Here is a 12773-nt window from a genome sequence, read left to right as displayed (position 1 = left end):
TTTCAGCAAGGAAGTTTGTATTTTATTCATATCTCAGGTTATAATTAGTCTTCCTCCATCTCTGATGCTACATTCTTCTTCAGATAGTCCACCTTCTCAGATTATTTGCTGAACACACAGATTGAATATGTGTGGTGAAAAGATAAAATTCTCATGCACACCCTTCCTGATTTTAAAGCATATAGTGTTCCCTTGTTCTGTTTGGATAAGAGCCTCCTTGTCCATGTACAAGTTCCTCATGAGCACAATTAAGCATTCTGTTATTCCCATTCTTCCAAATGTTATCTATAATTTGTTATGATCTATTCCATAGAATGCTTTTGCATAGTCAATAAAACACAAGGAAACATCCTTCTGGTGTTCTTTGCTTTCAGGCAATATCCATCTGACATCAGCAAGGATGGATATTCCTCATTCACATTCTCTTCTGAATCCATCTTACATTTCTGGAAGCTCTCTGTCAATATATTTCTGCAACCATTTTTGAAACATCTTCAATAAGATTTTACTTGTGTGTAATATGAATGATATTGCTCAATAGTTTCCACATTCTGTGGGATCACCTATCTTTGGCATGGGTACAAATATGCATCTTTCCTCTCAGTTGGCCAGATAGCTGTCTTCCAAATGACTTGAAGTAGACACATAAGTGTCTCCATTTGTTGAAACTTCCCAATAGTTATTCCATCAAATCCTGGAGACTTATTTTTTGCCAAGTCCTTCCATGTACCATGGAGTTATTCCCTCAATACTGATGGTTTTTGATCATATGTAACCTCCTGAAATAGTTGAACAACAACCACATTTTTTTAACACTGTCTCTGCATAATCCTTCCATCTTCTTTTGCTGCTTCCTGCATCATTAATTATGTTGACCATAGAATTCTTCAAAACTGCAACTTAAGACTTCTGGTAAGATGGCAGAATAGGCAGACAAGCCTATTATTCAACAAAGAAAATCCAATTGACACAGATGCCGAAGATAATCCTGGAGCCCTGAGTTTTGAAAAGGATACAGAAGTGACACAAACTCCCCCTAGTAGAAGAACCTGCATGAAAACAGTGAATAAGGAGACAAACAGAATTGCAGACTGTTGTAGATCCTGGTGCCATGGAGACTTTGTATATTTCCAAGTGATATTAGAACCTGAGAATTAAGCTAAAATCAGTTCCACTCACCAAGGGCTGCATGGATGACTGCCCTAGTGACAGATGACTAAAAAGGGAAACAGTAAAGAAAGAGGCAAATTCAGCTGTGGATTTTGGCTGTCCAGAGGGTACAGTCAATTTGAATGTTTACAAATGGTTTTGCCATTTTGGATATTTAAAGCAAAATTGTCCCTATTCAGATTCTAGGGATCTAAGACTAGGCTCTAGATGCCAGGGACAATGAGGACATACTGGACACTGAGGACTAGAAATGTGGGATATTCACCTTGTTAATCTTATATCCTATACCCTCTTGGTGAATGGAAGAATGACAACCCCTCATGCCCACCCACCTTCTGGGCCAGCAGGAATTCCATCACAGTCTGTGTGCTCTGATGAAACCTGGGTGCCATGCCTTGCCCAATCAAAATTTGTAATTTGGTTCTTGTTTCTTCCTTTTTATTTTTACCCTTCCCAGGTTCCAGTTTTCACCTTTTTTTTTTTCACTTTCCTTTTCCTTTTTCCCATTTTTTTTCTTTCTTGTGGCTATTGCCATCCCTTGTTTTTCTTTTTTTCATTTTTCCCACTTTTCTCTTCATTATTCTCTTACTCTCTTTTGTCTTATATTTCTCTTCCCAGATATTTTTTTCCTATTTATATTTCTTTTGTCTTTTTAAAATATTTCTTTAAACATTTTGTCTCATTTATTGCCTTTTTTTTTTGGCTTTCTGATAATTCCTGTGTGTTTATGTGTTGTGTGTTTTATGTCATCTTGCTCTTATTTTCTTAGTGTCTTTTAAAAAAATATATTATTATTGTTGTTGTTTTTGTCTAAATGAGTAGGAGACAGAATTAGGTCCAGACTACACAACCATAACCCCACCCCCTGTAGCCCCACCTACTGAATGAGGGCCACCCCTTGCTTCTGCACCAACTGGTCAATGACCCATGACAGCCAATACAATCCTGACTCACACTTTACTGTTATCCATAAACAGCTAACTGAGATCTGTGCACCCATTCTCATTCTCTATCACACCCACCAGGAGACAGTGGTGAGTGCATAAGTGCTGACAACTAGTGAATACAGGAGCAAAGTATCTTTCTTACTCAGATAAATCCAAGCAAAATATAGACAATGAAAATTTGAGGTAAATTACTCCAATATAAAATCACCAACTAAGTACAACATCACAGTGTCTTGGAGACAACAGATCATCACAGTCCACACAAAAAGCAAGATAAAACAGAAGAAACAAGGGAGCAGGATACAGGCCCAGAACACATCTCTGAGGAAGCAGTAGCATTGGAACACACTGATAAGAAGTTCAAACGAATTATATTTAGGTACCTTCAATGGATTGAGATCAAGTAAAACACTAACAAATAAAGGAAAATACAGAGAAACACCTGGAATAATTTTGGAACACAATACAAGAACAAAATGCAAAATACATGAAATATTAGAATGATACAAAATCTACAGCTAGAAATCCAGAATATTAGTAGTAAATTTTCAGAAACAGATAACATATTGAATGGGCAAAGGGACAGAATCAAATCAATAGAAGAATTAGTGAGATTGAAGACAAATACCTCAATACTTCTTTGATTCATTCAGATAAAAGATCAAAATAAAATGAAGAAAGCCTAAAATTCATGTGGGATACCATCAAATGGAATAACTGAAATTAAAGAACAGAAAGAGATAAATTAAACCACAGAGAAAATTATTGCATATTTGTTGGAAGAGAATTTCCCTGATATGATAAAAGATGAGAATTCATTCAAGAAGTCCAATGAATCCCAAACAGGAGAGACCCCAAAAGAAAATCACCAAGACATATCATCATCAAAATCAGTAAAACCAAAGACAAAGAAAGAATCCTGAAAGCAACATGAGAAAAATGAAAAGTTAAATACAAAGGGCAACCAAAAAGACTCAGCTCTGATTTCTCAGCAGAAATCATGCAGGTGAAAAGGCAATGGGATGGTACACATAAAAACCTGAAAGAGAAAAATTTCCAATCAAGAATTATATACCCAGCAAAATTGTCCTGAAATATGATGGTGAAATATGAAATTTCCAGATAAACTGAAATTTAGGGAATTTGTTAAAACCAGACTAACCTTACAAGAGATGAGAAAGGGAGTCCTTTGGACAGATAAGCAACAACAGCAACCAACAACTGACCGTTAACATGCATGATGTCATAACCCAGAAACCAACATATTTATGAAAATATCCAAAGTAAAATAAGCTTACACAGTTGTAAACAGGGAAGCAGAGACATCAACTGGCAAAAGAAGACAGCCAGAAAACAAAAAGTGGGAAAAAATAGTACAGTTACAGAACTTCTAAATGGTGAGGAAATCAAGACAATTGCAAGATAGAACAGACTATACTAAAATTAGGAAGAAAATTATGAGTCACAGTGTAACCTCAAATAAAAATGATAAACATTTGCATCAAAATAAAAGAAGACAAGGATAAATATTTAGCAAATACTAAACAAATAGCAACAAGGAAATGATAACATGATTCATAACAAAATGAACTCAGCACAGAAAATTATATGGAACAAAGAAATAAGGAACACAATGAAAAAAAAAAAAAACATAACAAAACAACAGTAACCAATTCATATTTGTTAATAATTACACTGAATGTCAATAGATTAAATGCACCATTCAAGAGACAGAGAGTTGCAGACTGGATGAGAAAATATAATCCATTAATATGCTGTCTATAGAAGACACAACTTAGAGACAAAGACAAAAATCAACAAAAAATCAAAGGTTGGAAAAAGTTATATCAAACAAATGGCAATCAAAAAAGAATAGGAGTGTCAATACTAATTTCTGATAAAACTGACTTTAAGACAAAAACTATCATAAGCGATAAGGAAGGACATTATATAATGATGGAAGGACCAAATGAATAAGATGATATAATTATAATAAATATCTATGCAATCAATAAAAGAGCCACAAAATGCATAAATCAGACTATTACAGAATGGAAAAGATAAATAGATGACTCCAGAGTCATAGTAGGAGATTTTAATATCCCATTTTTAGTGAAAAATAGAACAACTGGAAAGAAACTCAAGAAAGATGCAGAAGAACTAAACAATACAATCCACCAAACTGACCTTATAGATAGCTGTAGAGCACTTCACCCAACAATGGAAAAATGCACATGTTTTTCCAATACAGGTGGGACATTATCCAGAACAGATCATGAATTAGGTCACAGAAAAAGCTTTAATAAATTTAAAACCATTGAAATACTGCAAAGTATCTTCTCAGATCACAATGTTATCAAGTTAGAAATGCACAATAGCAATATTAATAAAAAAGAGCAAACACATGGAAACTGAATAACACTCTCCTTAAAAACTACTGGGAAATAGAAGAAATAAAAAATGATACTAGAAAATGTCTTGAATGAAACAAGAATGAAAACACAACATATCAAAACCTTTGGGGCACAGCAAAAGATGTGATCAGAGGCCAATTTATAGCAATAAATGCACACATCACAAAAGAAGAAAGAGTTACGATCAACACATTAACCCCACATTGCCAACAATTAGAAAAAAAAAGCCCCCAAAAAAGCCTACAATAACCAACTAAAAAAAAAAAAAAAAAAAAAAAACTCACTGCCATAGAGTTGGTTGCAACTCATAGTGACCCCTCCTTAAGTTTCTAGGCGGTATTGCTACAGAAGTAGATTGCCCAATCTTTCTTCCAAGAAATTGCTGGTGGGTTTGAACCACTACATTCTGGTTAGTAGGAAATGCTTTAATCACTACACCACCACCAGAAGAAAAGAAACAATAAAAATTCACACAGAAAATTATGAAACCAAAACAAAAACAAGAGAAAAAAATCAAGACTAGAAGTTGGTTTTTTGAAAAGATTAATAAAATTGACAAAACACAGGCAAATTTAACAAAGGAAAAGAAGGAGAGAATACAAATAACACAAATAAATGAATTGCATGATGTCACAACAGAACTAACTGAAATTAAAAGGATTGTATCAAGATAGTATGAAGAATGGTACTGCAACAGATTTGAAAATTTAGAATAAATGAACAAATTTATAGAAACATACTATTCACCTAGGATAAGATGGAGGAATAGGCAGACAAGTGACACAGACCCTCTTCAACACAGAAAAGAAAAACAAATTAACAAAAATACAAAAGATAATCCTGGAACCCTGAGGTTTGAAAGGAACTATACAAAAGTGGATTACATACCAACTAGTGGAAAATCCTGAATGAAAATATGAGTGCAGAGATGGTCAGAGCTGTGAACTGTCAGCTACTCTGACAGGACCACCAGCCTAAATATTTCCACGTGGTGTTGGGACCTGAGTATTGACCTAAAGATCAGCCCTGGTCACCAAAGGCTGCATGGATGACTGTGCTGGTGGCCTATTACTAGGAAGGAAAACATCAAGGAGGGAGACAACCTGAGCTATTGACTTTCCTCTGTCTGGAGGGAGCAGCCATTTTGATTATTTACACACAGCAGTCATTTTGGATATTTAAAGTGACCGAGTACCCAGCCATTTTGAATGTTTACAAGTGGCAGTCATTTTAGATATTTAAAGTGATTGAGGGCACAGCCATTTTGAATGCTTACAAGCAGTGGCCATTTTGGATATTTAAAGTGACTGAGGGCACAGCCATTTTGAATCTTTACAAGTAGCAATCATTTTGGATTTTAAAGTGATAGCATTCTCATTCAGATTACAGGTACCAAAGCATATGTTCTGTTTGCCAAGGTTGGCAGGGACATACAAGAGGCTGACAACAGGAAAGGATACAGGTGGTTAGTGTATAAGTGCCGTGAACTAGTGAATAGAGGAGTACAGTACCATGCTTGCATAGATAACATACAAAGAAAACATAAATCGTGGACAAGTCACTCCAACATACAATCATCAATTAAATATAAACACAAAAATGTCACAATGCCTCAGAGACAACAGTTCATCACAGTCCACACAAAGAAAGACAAAGCAGGAGAAACAAGGGGCCAGGATTTAGACCCAAAACACATCGCTGAGGAAGATGCAGCATTGGGTGTCCCCGATAAGATGTTCTGGTCACCTAGTGCCACTCTGACAAGAACATACCACAAATGGAATGGCCTTAACAAACAAAAGTTTATTCTCTTACAGTTCAGGAGGCTAGAAGTCTGAGTTCAAAGTGCCAGGGTCTAAAGGCTGTGTGAAAGCCCCTCAACCTTAGGTTTCAGCTCTGCATCCAGCTCCCGGCCCACTGAAGCTAGAGTCTTTACTCAGACAGCTGCTGGACACTGAGGCTGCCAAGCTCAAGTTTGACAAGTAAAAAGGCACAGTCCCAATGTTACCAAATAACATGGCAGGCCATTAACTCAAGTCCATTTTAAGTCATAAGTTCAGGAGAGCATGATAGGCTGCTGCTGAACAATGACCGGAAGCAGATCACATCCCAAAGGCATTTACTCAGCTGCTTGTGGTAGATCCCACCATGGAGCTGATTGGCAGTCTTATCATGGGGAATAATTACCACCAGCTGCCCAGCCACTCAACGAGGCCCAGCCAAGTTGACACACAAACATAACTACCACATAAGGAATTCAAAAGAATTATATTTAGCTATCTTCAGAGGAATGAGAGACAGGTTAAGGAAAACAAACCCTAGACAAAACCCTAAAAGACAAAACTCTAGAAGAATTCCGGAAGAAAATACAAGAACAAAATGACAAAATAAATGAAAAATTAGAAATGAGTCTAAATCCATAGATAGAAATCCAGAAGATTAATACTAAATTTTCAGAAATAGATAACACATTGAAAGGACAAAGGAGTAGAAGTGATATAATGGAAGACAGAATTAATGAGATTGAAGACAAATACCTGAATACTTCTTTGGAAAGGGATCAATCAGAAAAAGATCAAAACAAAATGAAGAAAGCCTAAGTTCACGTGGCATGCCATCAAAAGGAAGAAGCTATGTGCCATTAGAATTCCAGAACAGGAAGAGAAAAATAAAACCACTGAGAAAATTGTCCAAGATTTGTTGAAAGAGAACTTCTCTGATATGAAGAAAGATGAGAATATATCCATTCTGGAAGTCCAATGAACCTCAAACAGGATAGACCCCAAAAGAAAATCACCAAGATATGTCATCATCAAACTCACCAAAATCAAAGACAAAGAAAGAATCATGAGAGGAGCATGAGAAAAACAAAAAGTTACCTACAAGGGGCAACCAATAAGATTAAGCTCCGGTTTCTCAGCAGAAACCATGCAGGTGAGAAGACAATGGGATGGTATATATAAAACCCTGAAAGAGAAAAATTCCCAACCAAGAATTATGAACCCAGCAAAATTGTCTCTCAAATGTGATGGTGAGATTAAGACATTTTCTGATAAGCAGAAATTAAGAAAATTTGTTAAAACCAGATCAGACTTACAAGAGATGCTAAAGGGAGTCCTTTGGACAGAGAAGGAACAACATCTAACAACAACTGACCATTAACACACATGATGACATAACCTGGAAACCAACCCAGCTATGGAAGAATCCAAAGTAAAGTAGCCTACAAGACTGTAAACAGGAAACTAAGACATCAATTGACAAAAGGGGACAACTACAAACCAAAAGGAAGGAAAAAACTGTGTTGTTACAGAACTTCTAGATGGCAGGGATGTCAAGACAACTACAAGATAGAACAGACTGTTCTAAACTTAGGAAGAAAACTACAAATCACAGGGTAACCTGAAAGAAAAATGATAAACCTTCATATCAAAATAAAAAAGAGAACCAGAACAAATATTCAGCAAATACTAAAACAGTAGCAACAAAGGAAGTGATAACATGATTCATAAACTCAGCATAGAAAATTACATGGAACAAAAAAATTGACACCACCAAAAAGCAAATAGTGCAGGTGACACAACTTCACTTGCTGAGAGTAACGATGATTTGAAGCACTTACTGATGAAGATTAAAGACTATAGCCTACAGTATGGATTACATCTCAGCATAAAGAAAATGAAAATCCTCACAATTAGACCAGTAAGCATCATCGTAAATGATGAAGTCAATAAAACACAAGTAAACATCTTTCTGGTATTCTTTCCTTTCAGTCAAGATCCATCTGATATCAGCAATGATATTCCTTGTTCCAAATCCTCTTCTGAATCCAGGTTGCATTTCTGGAAGTTCTCTCTTAGTATACTGCTGCAACCATTTTCTTCATCATAAATGAAGAAAAGTTTGAAGTTATCAAAGATTTCATATCACTTGGTTCCAAAATCAACACCAATGGAAACAGTAGTGAAGACATCAGATGTATTGCATTGGGCAAAGCTGTTGCAAAAGACGTCTTTTGTATGCCTAACCCAACATATCTGTCCTGAAGGAAGTGCATCCAAAATGCTCCTTGGAAGCAAACATGGCAAGACTTTGCCACACTTATTTTGGTCATGTTATCAGAAGGGGTTATTCCTTGGAGAATGATGCCATGGTTGGTGAGTTGGAGGGTCAATGAAAGAGGGGAAGGCCTTCAATGAGATGGATTGGCATGGTAGCTTCGACAATGGGCTCAAGAATAGCAAGGATCATGGAGCTAGCATGGGATAGGATGGTGTTTCGTTCTGGTGCATAAGATCACTGTGAGTCAGAAACAACTCGATGGCACCTAACAACACCTAACAGCTTCCATGGGTATTGATTTTGTATCCAAGTAAAATGAAATCCTTGAAAACTTGAATCTTTTCTGTTTTCATTAAGTTACTTCAGTTGTGATGAATTTTGTTTTCTTTAGGTTGAGGTGTAACTTATGCTGAATACTGTGTCAATCCATCATTTGGGCGTGTTTCCCTTTTTTGTTGATGCTCTGTCAAGCATGATATCCTTCTCCAGAGAATAATCCCTTCTTACAACATGACCATAGTATGTGAGATGAAGTATATCCATCCTTGCATTCAAGGAACATTTGACTGTACTTCTTCTAGGCCAGATTTGTTTGTTTTTATGGCAGCCCATGGTGTTTTCAGTATTCTTCACCAACATCATAATTCAAAAGCATCAACTCTTCTTTGGTCTTCCTTATTCATTGGCCAGCTTTCACATGCATATGAGGCTACTGAAAGTATCATAGCTTGGGTTAGGGCACACCTTAGTCTTTATAGTGATATCTTTTCCCCTTAACACTGCAAAGATCTCTTTTGCATCAGATTTGTCCAGTGTTATCTTACTGGTCCAGTTGTGAGGCTTCTTGTTTTCCTTATGTTCATGTGTAATGCAAACTGAAGGGTGTCAGCTTTGATCTTCATAAGTAAGTGCTTCAAATGTTCTTCACTTTCAACAATGAAGGTTGTGTCATCTGCATATGGCACTTTGGTAATGACTCTCCTTCAATCCTGATGTCATGTTTTTCTTCACATAGTCTAGCGTCTCAGATTAGTTGCTCATCTTACATATTGAATAAATATGGTGAAAGGATACAACCCTGATGCATGCCTTTCCTGATTTTAAACCACACAGTACCCACTTGTTCTGTTTGAATGACTGCCTCTCGGTCTATGTACATATTGAGCTTTTTTTTTTTTTTTTTTTGTTATGTGACCTCAAGTTGAACATGACTCATAGCGACCCCTCCTTGGGTTTCCAAGGTGGTATCACTATGGAAGCAGATTGCCCAACCTTCTTTCTGAGGAGTGGCTGATGGGTTTGAACCACCAGCCTTCTGATTATCAGTCAAGTGCCTTAGGCACTACGCTACCAGAGTTCCTCAAATTGAGCATAAGCACAATTAAATGTTTTGGATTTCTCTTATTTTATTTATTTATTTATTTATTTTGCAAAATTATCTATGATATTTTATCATCTACACAGTGGAATGATTTTGCATAGTCAATAAAACATCTTTACTGGACATCTTTCTACTATTCTCTGCTTTAACTAAGATGTATCTGATGTCAGAAATTATATTTCTCATTCCATATCCTCTTCTGAATCTAGCTTGAATTTCTGAAAGTTCCTTGTCTATGAACTACTACAACCATTCTTTAATTATAATCAGCAAAATTTTACTTGTGTGTTATATTAATGGTATTGTTCTATAATTTCCACATTCTGTCACATTACCTTTCTTTGGAATGGTCACAAATATGGATATCTTCCATTCAGTTGACCTGGTAGATGTCTTCCAATTGCTTGACATAGATGAGTGAATGTTCCACTCATTTGTGCAAACATCTCTGTTGCCATTTCATCAATTCATGGACCCTTGTTTTTTTGCCAGTGCTTTCATTGAAGCTTAGATTTCTTCCTTCAATGTCATCAGGTTTTAACCATAGACTTCTTCCTGGTCAGTTGTTTTAGAAGTATGTCACCATGTCCTTCTTCTTAGTCTAAAAGCTCCACTGAAACTTGTATACCATAGGTGACCCTGCAGGTATTTGAAATACCAATAGTAGATCTACCAGCATAACAGTAACATGCTAGCCACAGTATGACAAATTGAGAGACTGGTGGCAGCATCATTTGTATATTTCTATGGAGGTAGACATGCACAAACTACACTAAAAATTACCTTACAAATAGGTAAAGAATCCATAATTAAGTTCATAAGAAGTCCCAGTAGTGACATCTCCTGCAGTGACAATGCCAATGAGCCTGTTTGTGTTCTGGTTGTCAGGCTTCTAAGAGTGGCCAGGGACCACAGGAGCAGCAGGATATCCAGATAAAGGGGTGGGAGGCAAAGATAGTCTCCAAGCCCCCTAGAGACAGGACAGGGAGAGAGCCGGAGTGGCAGGGGACCACAGGAGTGGCAGTATATTCAGATAAAGGGAGAGGGGAGGCAAGGCTAGGAGCCAAGCTTCCTAGAGCCAGGACAGGGAAGGAGCAGGAGCAGTCAGGTACCAGATTGATATCCTAGGCATTAGTGAGCTGAAATGGACCAGTTTTGGCCATTTTGAATCAGACAACCATATTATCTACTATGCCAGGAATGAGAAATTGAAGAGGAATGGTGTGGCATTAATCATCACAAAGGATGTTTCAAGATCTGTCCTGAAGTACAATGCTGTCAGTGATAGGATAATATCCATATGTCTAGAAGGAATACCTGTTAATACTACTATTATTCAAATTTACTCACCAATCACCAAAGCCAAAGATGAGGAAATTGAAGATTTTTATCAACATCTGAAGTCTGAAATTGACCAAACATGCAATCAAGATGTGTTGCTTACCACTGGTGATTGGAATGCAAAAGTTGGAAACAAAGAAAAATCACCAGTAGTTGGAAAATTTGGCCCTAGTGACAGAAATAATGCTGAAGATTATGTAATAGAATTCTGAAAAATCAACTGCTTATTTATTGCAAATTTTTTCAACCACACAAATGGTGGCTATACAAGTGGATTTCACCAGATGGAGTATGCAGGGATCAGATTGACTACCCTTGTAGCAAAAGGCAATGGAAAAGATCAATATCTTCAGCCAAAACCAGGCCAGGAGCTATTTGTGGAACAGACCATCAAATGCTCATATGCAAATTCAACTTGAAGTTGAAGAAAATTAAAACAAGTCCACAAGAGCAAAAATATGACCTTGAATATAACTCTCCTGAATTTGGAGACCATCTAAAGAACAGATTTGATGCATTGAACACCAATGTTGGAAAACCAGAAGAATTTTGGGATGACATCAACAGCATCATTCATGAAGAAAACAAGAGGTCATTAAAAAGATGAGAAAGAAAGAAAAGACCAAAATGGCTGTCAGAAGAGCCTCTGAAACTTGCCCTTGAGTGACGAGTAGCTAAAGCAACTGTAAGAAATGACAAGATAAAAGAGCTGAACAGAAGATTCCAAAGAGCAGCTTGAGCAGACAAAGCCAATTACTGTAATGAAATATGCAAAGACCTGGAGTTAGAAAACCAAAAGGGAAGACCACACTTGGCATTTCTCAAGCTGAAAGAATTGAGGAAAAATTTAAGCCTTGAGTTGCAATATTGAAAGATTGTATGGACAAAATATTGAATGATGCAGAAAGCATCAAAAGAAGATGGAAGGGATACATAGAGTCACTGTACCAAAAAGAACTGGTTGATCTTCATCCATTTCAGGAGGTGCCATAAGTTCAAGAACCAGTGGTATTGAAGGTAGAATTTGAAGCTGTACGGAAAGAATTGGAGAAGAACAAGGATCCAGGAATTGATGGACTATCCATTTAGATGTTTCAGCAAACGGATTCCCTGCTGGAAGCACTCACTCAGTTATTCCAAAAGATTTGGAAGACAGTTACCTGGCTAACTGACTGGAAGAGATCCATATTTGTATCCATTTGAAAGAAGAGGTGGTCCCACAGAATGTGGAAATTATTGATCAATATCATTAATACTGTATGCAAGTAAATTCTTACTGAAGATACCTCAAAAATGGTTGCAGCAGGATATTGACAGAGAACTATCAGAGGTGCAAGCTGGATTCAGAAGAGGACATGGAATGAGGGATATCTTTGCTGATATCAGATGGATCTTGACTCAAAGAAAAGAATACCAGAAAGTTGTTTACTTGTGTTTTATTGACTATGCAAAAGCATT

The sequence above is a fragment of the Orycteropus afer genome, unplaced genomic scaffold (assembly GCF_000298275.1).
Source record: "Orycteropus afer afer isolate SDZICR_OR568_19922 unplaced genomic scaffold, OryAfe1.0 scaffold00328, whole genome shotgun sequence".
Taxonomy (NCBI): domain Eukaryota; kingdom Metazoa; phylum Chordata; class Mammalia; order Tubulidentata; family Orycteropodidae; genus Orycteropus; species Orycteropus afer.
Note: the sequence above shows the minus strand (reverse complement) of the source record.